Genomic DNA, 13369 nt, shown 5'->3' with positions numbered 1-13369 from the left:
CTTTTTGGATTTTCCTTCACTTTCTGTCCTGCAGAGTGGAAATATTTCCAAAGATTGGGAAAATCCCCTCTTAGACAGTTGTTAGTAGAACAGGTGACACCACTGGAAATTTTTCCTGTGTTCCTGTTTTGGTGACAGCTGTAGAATATTAGATTTCACATTACTGTCTATCTCTGTGACAACAGTCACCAGGACCAATAGAGAGGATGAATCTCTCCAGCAGAAGGCAGACAGCAACAGAAATATGAAAGAGGTTCTAACTATACGAAAAGTGGATATTAAATGGATGGGATATTTAGATACAAAGTATAAATATAGCATATAAAATTTCACATTTTATTTGTACCACTAACTAATGATCACAATCATTAGATACTTCATCATATCAGGCCATATAAAATCAATTAGATTGATCTAATCCGCACATAGGGCATCAAGGCCCCTGGGCTCCTGGATATACTGGGTGGCATTGTATTGAATTGAGGGCAGATTGCAGTATTTATTCCTAGGCCAATTTGGGCGTCCTTTTTTTTGCCTGATATTTTGATGTTGACCTGATCCTTGGGCTGTGTTGGGCCCCTTTTTTTGACCTTGGTAACTCCCTTAGGACAAGATAACCAAACTCTGCCAGAATATGGTGCAGTATACATGGTCAACTAACTCCTGTGTTCTCCATCTTCACTTTCCTTTTTTGGTGATTTCTTTGTGAGTATATTGCATTTAGACAATCATTTACCCATTTTTTAACATATATTGTAATTTTGTACATTTTGTAATAATAAAGATTTTGTAAACCTCAAAAGACACTTTCTATTCACTTAGATATGACCTATTGCCGTTAAAGTCCCATTATGAGGGCTTTCTCCATGTATCTCCTTCACTAATGAGGCTGCACTGACGGGCAGTGATGATGCAGTACTGATTGGCACTGATAAGGTGGCACTAATAGGCACTGATGATGAGCCACTTATATGAAGCACTGATAGGCAGCATTGATAAGCAGCATTGATGGGCACTGATAGATGGCACTGATATGCAGCACTGATAGATGGCACTGGTGGGCATTAATACGTGGCACTGATGGGCACTCATAGGTGGCACTGGTGGGCACTTATAGGCGACACTGATGGGTGGCACTGATTGGCGGCATTGATAGATGGCACTGATAGGCAGCACTGATCAGGAGGCACTGGCAGGCATCACTGATGGGCACAGAGTGCCATCCCTAATGGGCACTGATTGGCATCCCTGGTGGGCTCTATTGGGCATACCTGGTGGTCTGCAGTGGGCATCCCTGGTAGTCCCCAGTGGGCATCCCTGGTGGTCTCCAGTGGGTATCCTCGATGGCTCTGCACTGATAATCAATGCGCTAATTATCAGCGCAGACCCCCCCTGTCAGGAGAGCAGCCAATCGGCTCTCCTCTACTCCCAGCTGTCAGCGCGAATAAAAGAAAAGCCAATAAATGGCACTTCCTGGTTACCATGTGGTCAGCTGTGATTGGACACACTGATCACATGGTAAAGAGCCTACATCAGACTGACACACCACACCACTGATTGCTGGGGCCCTTGCCCCTGCAGGCACGTGCCAATGGCCTATCCTGCTGAACGTCACATGACGTCCAGTCAGGATAATACAACCACTTTTCAGCCTTCATCTTTCTATATGGCTGGCAGGAAGTGGTTAAAATGCTAGTCACCTGGCTGTCATGCTGACCCTCTGGCTTTAAGTGGTTGTAAACCTATACATATACCCAGTGAAGTGACTGGCCTCAGGTGGTACACAGAGATTAAACAAATCCTCCTACATAAGATGTACCTGCTTATCTGCAGGCTTCTCTTTTCTATACCTGTTGAAAGTCAAGAATTTATAAAGCTGGTCTGAGCCATCAGACTCCACTCCAGGGGGTGGAGATCTGAAATTACACTCTACAGATCTCAGTGAGGAGTGTTCTGAGAGCTGATTGAGGGAAGGGACACAACCCCTTCACACAGGAACAGCTGAGGTTGTCAATAAGCTGGAGCTCACTCCCCATCACCTTTTTTCTCTTGGTATATAAAAAACTTGTTAGAAGTGATTCATGCTGATAGCAGAGAAATGAAGCAGCAGACAGAAATGACACTTAGTGCTCTTAATTAAGTCAAGTAAATACTATAGAGGAATATGCTTTGTTCACATTTCATGTCTGAGGTTTGCAACCACTTTATTACTGTGATTCTCTGACTTGGATCAAGTTTGCAGATCAGGTATTTTAGTTCATGGGTAAACTTAGATTCTTGTCATATAAAACTTGAATAAATTAAAGAGCATCTCCTGGGGGAAGGGGAGGGTGATCATTTGCATTTGGTTAGAAAGCTTTTCTACCACATTTCTACGAAAGATAAGTTTCCTAATATTCCTTCAATCCTGCAATGCACCTTGTGGAAAGGCACGGACAACTTCACTGACCCGCTGGAATAGCCATCGGTGGTTTAGACCTTCTCAATAAGCTTGACAAATAGGAAGTTAGAACAGGCAATGATGATGGACAGACCAACCACATGGACATGAAGGAAGGAAGTTATATCAAATCCTTCCTTCAAAAAAGGGAAACTCAATTTGTAAATTGCCTAGGTTTCAGAGAAAAATTTCTGCATGTCCCTAAACATTTAAAGTGGTATTAAACACAAAACCAAAATTGTATTATATTGTATTATACTGTATTATATTATAGCTTACTAATCAGATGTGGTGGCTGCATTAGTTTTCTTTTTTTAGGCTTTTTCCCCTCTCTCATGATCTGGCCAGCAACACACCTCCTGTATTAAAGTGCTTACACTCAGAATGAATGAACACAGGGAGCTGTTACAGCAACAGTTTTTTCCTTTTGGGATAAAGGTTTTTCATGAATAAATAAACGTGATCGTAAGCACCCCATCAGTGGTAAATGATTTGTCTTATCCCTATAACTGATAAATCTGCAAGAGAGCTTGTTCTTTTGAAAAACAACAATCTCTGGCGTCACTCTTGCTCATGCACGCAGGAGTCACGGCCGCGGCACAGCTCTCTCAATGGATGGCATGCCGTCCATTGAGAGCGCAGTGTACATGCTCCGGTGATGTCACTGCCTGTTTCAGATGTAAACATCTTCTATATGGTGCACGTTTAGGAGATATTTAATGTAACTACAGGTAAGCCTTACTATAGGCTTACATGTAGGTACAAAACAAAAAAGGGAGTTTACCCCCGTTTTAACAAAAGTGGAGTTACACTTTCAATGAACCCCCCCCCCCCCCCAAGCCTCATATGTGGTCGTATGGGATGCCTTTAAAGTTTTTTTCCAATAAACCCAACAGACTTAACTGGGATGCCAGGAATGCAGAACCTATAAAAACTACTCAAGCAAAGCCACATAAAAATTCAACAGTAGGATCCTTTAAGAAATTAATGTAGTAAATGTTAAAAATAATATTATCTTGCAAAAACAGGAAATCAATGAGTATAGTAAAGGTTGCAGTTAATTTCTCATACATCCTACCAGGGACTTGAACTTTCGAATAGGACAAAGCCATCAAATCTGATCAAGGAATTGTCATTGGAGACCATAAAGTGGTGTAGGATAGACTCCAGAGTTTATATCACTGTACATTGTTCTAGTCATCAGTTTGGGTACTTGGGTATCAGATTTATATTATCTATAGCATTACATAAATCTTACTATGGCTCAGAAAGAGAAATTCAGTGCTCCTATATTTCTCCCAGGACTAAAAAAGATAATTGTTGCACTTGTTGATTAGAAATCTCTGTGAACAGATGGTATTCCAAACTAAATGTTCAAAGACTAAACTGAATAAGTAGTAGCCCATTTATTGCTATTATATAATGTGGTTTTTGAGTAGGGGTGACTGCCAACCTCAATGCAGGAGCCACTGATAGTGATAATCTTACAAACTAACAAAGGTCAGAGGCTAGAGAATTGAAACTAGTTAAGGCAATTCTTCTTTGATAAATAATATGGCACCCAAGTCTGTCCTGGGACAAAAAATAGGCCTGGGCATTTTGGACTGAGCAGCCAATTTTTCCTGGGACCAGGGGGGAGGGGGCGGCTGATCATGGGGCAGTTGGTGACAAGATATTCACAGAGTCTCTGTGCAGATTTCCATCTCCTTCCGCCCCCTGCTCTGATGATAGGATGACATTGTTGGCGGGGCAGGAGAGCCAGGAGAGGAGACACGGGCATAGCCACATAGCGAGAGGTGAGCGGAAACCACGGTTTGTGTTAGCCCCAACCATTAGCCGCTTACCTCCCGCTGTGCAGCCTGGTCATCAACAGGCCACAGATTAGTACTGGTTAGCCAGCTCTTGCCCAGTGACCCTGACACAATAGGCAAATGCCCAGAGTGCTCTATGGCCAGTATGGGCCTGATGGCACTCCCTAAATTTATTCTGCAAAGAAAGGTTATTCTCATTATTTTTCTGGATGGGTCTGATAAGAGCCTTGAGGTATGGGATTTATTCCATAAAATTATATTTAGGGAACATAATGTCAAGCCATGTTCACCTATGATCCCTCAGTCAATGAAAGCATCTAATATGACGCCCATATAGAATAAAGGGATAGGGGACATAGGAGGCTTTATTAAAAAATGAAACTTATCCCCATACTGGGAAGTTAGATGTAACAAAGTAAAACCAAGATCAGAGATATACATAGAAGTGGCTTTTCTGTCCAATCATTGTAACAGCAGGCAGCTTGTGGTGCCTGTTGTCAGGCAAGACTTTTAGGGCCACGATCACACCACTCTTTTAATTGCGTCATGTTACACACACAGTAAGCATCAATACCACCAAAGTTATACAGTATGCCCTGCTCTCCAGAAGACACTACCACCCGACAGTAATGGGTTAACTAACATGTAACATGTAGCAAGACAAAACAGGTCTCTATTTAGAGCAGTCCTTCTATTTTTCTTTTTTTTTCAGGGGGGATAGGTGTTACGATTGACAAATAACTGTAAGCAGTAATCGTGGTGACAGTTGCCCAACATTTTCTTTAAAAGTACAGAAACATGTATATTTAGAAACGGTAAGGACTTGCTGACTTACGTAGTATAAGCACCATTTTTAGTTTTGAGGTTTTTCTCTAAGACAAACATGAAAGGGTGAAATGCCGGACTTGGCACACGTAATAAGCACAGGAAATGAACTGTTAAAATAAAAGAGCTAGGATGTAAATACTACATTAGAAATCCCTGGGGGCTTTTTAGTCATCGGGTTTGGTACACATGAAATGATGGAAACAAAACAAAGGAGATGCACAACTCTGAGTGCTATTCATCAGTGTTTTCATCTTTGAACTTACATAGCCAAAGCCTTTATGTATAGGATCTCTGAACACCTACAGCTCAGATAAAATCTCAGCACCCTAGTTAAGGAAATAATTATATTACCATATGAAGGACTGAATTATGTACAAGGATATTTAAATATGATTTCACTTTAGGAAAGCATAGAGTACAGAATGTTCTAATATTCAGAATGAAATCCTTTGCACATAAAAATCAAAGTTAATAGTTAATCCACCCCCACTTCAGACCTAAAATAGTCATCCTACCTCTACAGTGCATTATCATTTATTATTATTTTGCTAGGATTTAACTAGGTAGCATGAGACGCAACATGCAATTTAAACAACTGATTCAATAACAGAGAGACTGAAGGTCGGAAAAACCCCAGAAAATTTGTTATTTACAACCTGATATTATCAAGCCAGAGAGAGTGTTTATCATGCAGAATGTTAAAGTGTAAATCCAGCCAAATTTGTATTTCTTTGGATAGGGATGACAAAGGTTAGATCCTCTGTCAGGTTTTTATTGCTTTCTCTGGTTCAGCTGGGGAGAATTTCTTGTACTTCCTGTGCTGGTGACAACATTGGCAGTCAGGGAAAAATATCCAATGGGGAAAGTGATAACATTTTTTGAAAGGAAGGGGAGCAGGCGGTAGGCTAAAACCCTTTCAACTTTTTGATGCTCTGTGTGTTCGTTCCCTTTTTAGATTGTTCTTTTCCTAACTTCTGTCCTGCTGACAACAAGGTCATAGATAGCAAAAAACTGACTCTGCCACACTATAAAAAAAATACATAAAACTACATACGTTTTTTGTCTGTAGTTATACAGAAATAGATGCAGTTCACATCTATGCACATACTCAGCATTAAAAAAAACATAAATTCCCTAACAAAATGCAGAGCAACTGTTTTCAGTGCCCCAGGACCACGTCAATTGTAACGAAACGCGTAGGGAGGAGCAATGTGCTGACGTCACCACGTTCACACAAGTCCCGGCACCACGCAAGTCCCAGGTTGCAATCGAGAGCTGGCCGGCTCTGTGTTTTTTATTGCATGAAATTACTTGTATAAATATACGTGCAATACTTTTTTCCTATTAAAAGTCACCCAAAGATTTTACGCTATGGAAGCATTTATTTTCTTATGGGGATTATCCGGCAAAGTGTACCTGTAAAGGGTAAAACATCTGGGAAGACGCTGAGACTTTGACTGCGTGTATAAAAGGCCCGGCTGAGTATTAAGCCAGAAGCGCATGTGATCGCTTGTAATAGGAGATCAACAAGAGTCGGCAAGCGGCGGTGTGTGTGGAGGTGGAAGGCACATTCTTTTTCTCATCACTATTCCTGGGTGTATTGTGTGCTAAATTCACATTGGAGATCTACTATCAATAGAATGGACTGTTTACAGTGTGCATATTGATCAATGTTTATATATGATTTTTATTTTAGAAGGGTTGAATTCGATTAACTCATTGCACGGATTCACGTTATGAAAATTTAGCACAACTTTATCGGAAACTGTTTTCAGTGCCTTTTTAGAAATTGTACTTCATGTAATTATAGGATATTTGGCAAATATTACTTATTGTACAAACTATACAATAACACTGATTTGTCATGGAAATCATTTTTTCCCCTCACAAACTATCTAAAAGATTGTCAACTTGAATACAGGCACCTTCCAGATTTGTTTTTCAAGAGGAAAAGATCTGGCAGCTAAACTGAAGATTATTGTTAGGAAGAAAGTGAAAGAAATATCTTCTCTCTATTGACTAGTTATAGTCTGCCCTGAAGCATTACTAGGTCAGAAATTTTACTCAAATAAGGAATTAGCAACTGGCCACAAAACATTTTACTCTCCTACATGTCTGGGGATTTCCACATTATAAGCTCTGTCTTCGTTACATTGCCTTCCTGTTTACTTATACCTTTTCTCCTCTCTCACTCTCCAGTTAATCTGTTTTATTGTTTTACTTGATAGTTCTCTCTGTGCCACAATTCCTACAGATTTATAAGTGATACAGCCAGCTACAGTGTAGCTGTATAGCTATTAGAGTGTAATATTTTATTTTTTTATTCTTAATTTTTTTTTCACCTTCACAAATGACATAATAATTGTAAAGATGATTAACCACTTGCCAACCAGCTGCCGTACGGAGAGATCGCTGTATACAAGGCAGAACAGGGATCTGCTATTGCAGTGATGGCGAACCTCGGCACCCCAGATGTTTTGGAACTACATTTCCCATTATACTAATGCACTCCGCAGCGTAGTTGAGCATCATGGGAAATGTAGTTCTAAAACATCTGGGGTGACAAGGTTCGCCATCACTGTGCTATTGTAAACAAGGCGGATCCCCGTTCTGACAGGGGACATCTCAGAGATCTGCTGTTCCCAGTGATCGGGAACAGCTATCTCTGTCATGTCCCAAACAGCCCATGCCCCCTACAGTTGAGGGAACACATTTAACCCCTTGATCGCCCCCTAGTGTTAACCCCTTCCCTGCCAGTGTCATTTATTGACCAGTGCATTTTTATAGCACTGATCAATGTAATAATGTCACTGGTCCCCAAAGAGTCATTTGGGGTCAGATTTGTCTGCCGCAATGTCACAGTCCCACTAAAAATTGCAGATCGCCGTCATTACCAGTGAAATGTAATTCTAAAACATCTGGGGTGAAAAGGTTCGCCATTACTGTGCTATTGTAAAGAAGGCGGATCCCCATTCTGACAGGGGACATCTCAGAGATCTGTTGTTCCCAGTGATCGGGAACAACTATCTCTGTCATGTCCCAAGCAGCCCATGCCCCCTACAGTTGAGGGAACATATTTAACCCCTTGATCGCCCCCTAGTGTTAACCCCTTCCCTGCCAGTGTCATTTATTGACCAGTGCATTTTTATAGCACTTATCAATGTAATAATGTCACTGGTCCCCAAAAAGAGTCATTTGGGGTCAGATTTGTCTGCTGCAATGTCACAGTCCCACTAAAAATTGCAGATCGCCGCCATTACCAGTGAAAACAATAATAAAATAAATTAAAGTCCCTAAATCTTTGCCATAGTTTGTAAACACGATAAATTTTGCACAAACCAATCAATATGCGTCAATTGTGATTTTTTTTTACCAAAAATATGTAGAAGAATATATATTCAAAATTGTCACTTTTTTTTGTTTATAGCGCAAAAAAAAAAATAATGCAGAGGTCATCAAATACCACCAAAAGAAAGCTCTATTTGTAGGAAAAAAAGTACATCAATTTTATTTGGGTACAACGTCACACGACCGCGCAATTGTCAGTGTCGTATCGCAAAAGATGGCCTGGCCATTAAGAGGGCAAATCCTTCTGGGGCTGAAGTGGGTAATTTCAGCTCAGAGAGAACTGTTATCTTTCTTGTGGAGCACTATTGAAGAGCTGATTTTAGTGCACAAATTTTGAGCTTTTATCTTTATTTATTTGTCACAATTAATGGGTATCTTTCTGAAAAAAAAACAAAAACAAAACAAATGATTAAATTAAAACAATTGAAAGCAACTGATTACTTGAAATATATTTAAAGTTTTAGGTGTAAAAAAAATTAGAACCCCTGTTTCGCTTTTACTGCTGTCTGTGTCCAATCTGGGGAGATCTATTTGATCTAGCGATGATTGTTAAAAAGAAAATAAGGAGCAATACAAAATGTTCAGTTGTAACTGTAACAGTGGAGGGTTTCCCTCACTTCCTATTGAATCCTTAAGCCAGGAATTGAAGGGAAATCTCTAAAATGGGAAACAGAAAGAAAATTTAAAAAAACTGACAGGCTTTTTAACCCATATTCAATCTATACAAAATGGTTTGGCTTTATATACAATTTATATATAATTTAACCAAATATTCTAGGAGGACATACCTGTACGTCCTCCCACTTTTGGTGCTCGTGCGCAGCTTTGGGACTGTCTATGTCCTTTGGGCACAGCTCATCTCTGTTTGGTACAGGGTCTCTGTGATTCGTCCTTGAACCACATAATAGCTGTGTCCATTCACAGCCATCACAAAATGTAAACAGCACATGCCTGTGTATCAGCTCTCCTCCTCCTCATACAGAGAGCGTGAGTGAGGAGAAGTAGAGACAATCTTTTCCTGCCAGAAAGGATCTGTGAGATACCAGTGATTTTACAGTGAATGTACACACAGATCACACATAATGCAGCCATTTGTTCCCAGTGCACCAATCAACATCTGTCATAGTGTCCCAGTGCACATCAACATCTGTCACAATGTCCCATCAACATCTGTCACAGTGTACCAGTGCACTAACATCTGTCACAGTGTACCAGTGCACAAACAATATCTGTCAGTGTCACCAGTGCACCATCATCTGTCCCAGTATACCGTCAACATCTGTCACAGTGTACCAGTGCTCCATTAACATTGTCACAGTGTCCCATCAACATCTGTCGCAGTGTACCAGTGCACAAACAACATCTGTCACAGTGTACCAGTGCACAAACAACATCTGTCAGTGTCCCCAGTGCACCAACAACATACAGTATCTCACACAAGTGAGTACACCCCTCACATTTGTGTAAATATTTTATTATAGATTTTCATGTGACAACACTGAAGAAATGACACTTTGCTACAATGTAAAGTAATGAGTGTACAGCTTGTATAACAGTGTAAATTTGCTGTCCCCTCAAAATAACTCAACACACAGTCATTAATGTCTAAACCGCTGGCAACAAAAGTGAGTACACCCCTAAGTGAAGATGTCCAAATTGGGCCCAAAGTGTCAATATTTTGTGTGGCCGCCATTATTTTCCAGCACTGTCTTAACCCTCTTGGGCATGGAGTTCAACAGAGCTTCACAGGTTGCCACTGGAGTCCTCTTCCACTCCTCCATGACGACATCACAGAGCTGGTGGATGTTAGAGACCTTGCGCTCCTCCACCCTCCGTTTGAGGATGCCCCACAGTTGCTCAATAGGGTTTAGATCTGGAGACATGCTTGGCCAGGCCATCACCTTTACCCTCAGCTTCTTTAGCAAGGCAGTGGTCGTCTTGGAGATTTGTTTGGGGTCATTATCATGTTGGAATACTGCCCTGCGGCCCAGTCTCTGAAAGGAGGGGATCATGCTCTGCTTCAGTATGTCACAGTACATGTTGGCATTCATGGTTCCCTTAATGAACTGTAGCTCCCCAGTGCTGGCAGCACTCATGCAGCCCCAGACCATGACACTCCCACCACCATGCTTGACTGTAGACAAGACACACTTGTCTCTGTACTCCTCACCTGGTTGCTGCCACACACGCTTGACACCATCTAAACCAAATAAATTTATCTTGATCTCATCAGACCACAGGACATGGTTCCAGTAATCCATGTCCTTAGTCTGCTTGTCTTCAGCAAACTGTTTGTGGGCTTTCTTGTGCATCATCTTTAGAAGAGGCTTCCTTCTGGGATGACAGATATGCAGACCAATTTGATGCAGTGTGCGGCATATGGTCTGAGCACTGACAGGCTGACCCCCACCCCATTCAACTCTGCAGCAATGCTGGCAGCACTCATACGTCTATCTCCCTAAGACAACCTCTGGATATGATGCTAAGCACATGCAACAACCTCTTTGGTCGACCATGGTGAGGCCTGTTCTGAGTGAAACCTGTCCTGTTAAACCACTGTATGGTCTCGGCCACCGTGCTGCAGCTCAGTTTCAGGGTCTTGGCAATCTTCTTATAGCCTAGGCCATCTGCATGTAGAGCAACAATTCTTTTTTTCAGATCCTCAGAGAGTTCATTGCTATGAGGTGCCATGTTGACCGTCCAGTGACCAGTATGAGAGAGTGAAAGGGATAACACCAAATTTAACACACCTGCTCCCCATTCACACCTGAGACCTTGTAACACTAAAGTGTCACATGACACCGGAGAGGGAAAATGGCTAATTGGGCCCAATTTGGACATTTTCACTTAGGACCGTACTCATTTTTGTTGCCAGAGGTTTAGACATTAATGGCTGTGTGAGTTATTTTGAGGGGGCAACAAGTTTACACTGTTATACAAGCTGTGCACTCACTACTTTACATTGTAGCAAAGTGTAATTTCTTCAGTGTTGTCACATGAAAAGATATAATAAAATATTTACAAAAATGTGAGGGGTGTACTAACTTTTGTGAGATACTGTATATTGCCTTCACAGATTAACCACTTATTTACAGGGGTAACTTTTTTCATTTTTTTGCACATGTTAAAATCTGCATTTTTTTTGCTAGAAATGACTGTAAACCCCCCCAAAAGTATATATTTTCTAAAGGAAGAAACCCTGGAGAATAACAAGGGGATAGTTGCAATTTTTATGTCACACAATATTTGCATATTTTCAGGAAAAAATACACTAACATTTTTTTAGTCCAAAAAAACCTACAATATTATATTCAAGTGGTTTGGTAAGATATAAAAGATGGGGTTGCATTGAGTAAATAGATGCCAAGTATTAAAATAGCGCCCACCCGTGGAAATGCAAAAAATTCTCCATAGGCAACTCTTTAAACACCTTTACAGGTCATCAGTTTAGGGTTAAGCATGGGCTTTGACCCTAGAATTATTGACCTAACTCCGACATTCCCAACGATATCTCACATGTGTGGCGCAACTGATGTTCAAATACACGTACTCGCCCTGTGCTGCTTTTTATATGGCTTGTGTGCAGGTGTGCGCCTTTTTTACACTTTTTTTTTTACTTTATTGCCACCACAAGGGGGCTAACAAGCCTCCTATGTGATAGCATGAGCAGGTGACAGGTACTCCTTATGAAGACACTGGGGGGTCTATTAGACCCCAATGTCTCCCCTACCCTTCACTGCATCTATTCCAGCACAACTGGAATAGTTGCATCCTTGGCTACACTAGCTGAGCAATGACAGCTGTGACCCTGGAAGTGACGTAATACTTGTCACTTCTGGGGTCATTAGTCACAGGAGGAAACAGATGTTCCCTGAGTTCTTACTGCTTACTTCAGGAAAGCTGTTTCCCATTGTCCCGGGCCCACTGGTGAAACGGGAGAGTCCAGGAAACACTGCGGGAGCCACTGGTGCCACCGGCAGAGGGCACTAATTTGAGAGTCCTGTAAAAATGTTCAGGCAGGTCTAAAGTCGTCCAATCACTTTTACTGGAAAGCCCTTCGCAAACTCTTAAAGTTGGTATCAATCTCAAAGCTGCAGAAGCTTTGAATTTGATTTAACCATTTGTCTACCATGACATTTAAAAAAACACCTTGGTAGACAAGGAGTTAACATAGATCTCCATTTTTTCTTTAACAGATAAATCAGGACTACACTTTTATTTAGTTATTAGAAAAAAAGTGAATTCAATTCCTTCAAGGTGTTTCCTTGCAGCATTCAGAGGCCTTCCTATACACTGGACATCCAAACCGGACTTTATGTGAACAAAAGTTTTAAAACATAACTCCAGCAAAATTTGTTTGATAATGGATAGGTTAGGAAGAGTTAAAATTCCTGTCAGGTTTTTATTCCTTTTATTAACTCAACTGGGAGATTCTTCCTCATACTCTACCCCTGTGACTTTGGTACAAGAAATTGGGGATGTGTTGGTGTCTGGGACAGGAAGGCATAGCCAGAAAAAAAACATTGCCAGAGGTTCCAAACATTTTTCTACATTTTTTCTGTGAACGCACTAGAGAAATTTCTCCAAAGAATGGAGACTACAGAGAGAAACAGGACCATTCAAATTCTGAGGAGGCAAACTGCCAAAAGACCCAATGGGATGAAAAAACAGCCCCCCTCCCACTTACAGAAGTTGAGGCATCCTTTTAAGCAGAAGGCTTAGCGGAGGTCAAAAGCCGCATACACATGAGCGGAATGTCCAACAGAAAAAGTCAGACGGAAGCTTTTCATCATCTATTCCAATCGTGTGTATGCCTCATCTGACTTTTTTTTTCGAAAATTCTGGCGGACCTAGAAATGGAACATGTTCTAAATATTTCCGACCGAACCAATTCCTATTGGGAAAACCGCTTGTCTGTATGTTGTTCCGACGGACCAAAAAC

The 13369-nt window shown here is 41.1% G+C and overlaps 1 long non-coding RNA gene across 11 annotated transcripts in view; it reads right to left on the bottom strand.

Annotated features, from left to right (window-relative positions):
- LOC141140654 (uncharacterized) overlaps positions 1 to 13369 on the bottom strand; it is a 905916-nt gene that overhangs the window by 607833 nt on the left and 284714 nt on the right. The window lies entirely within an intron of this gene.

This window comes from Aquarana catesbeiana, linkage group LG04 (genome assembly GCF_042186555.1).
Source record: "Aquarana catesbeiana isolate 2022-GZ linkage group LG04, ASM4218655v1, whole genome shotgun sequence".
In the NCBI taxonomy this organism is placed as follows: Eukaryota; Metazoa; Chordata; class Amphibia; order Anura; family Ranidae; genus Aquarana; species Aquarana catesbeiana.
This window is presented reverse-complemented; position numbering and strand designations above follow the sequence as displayed.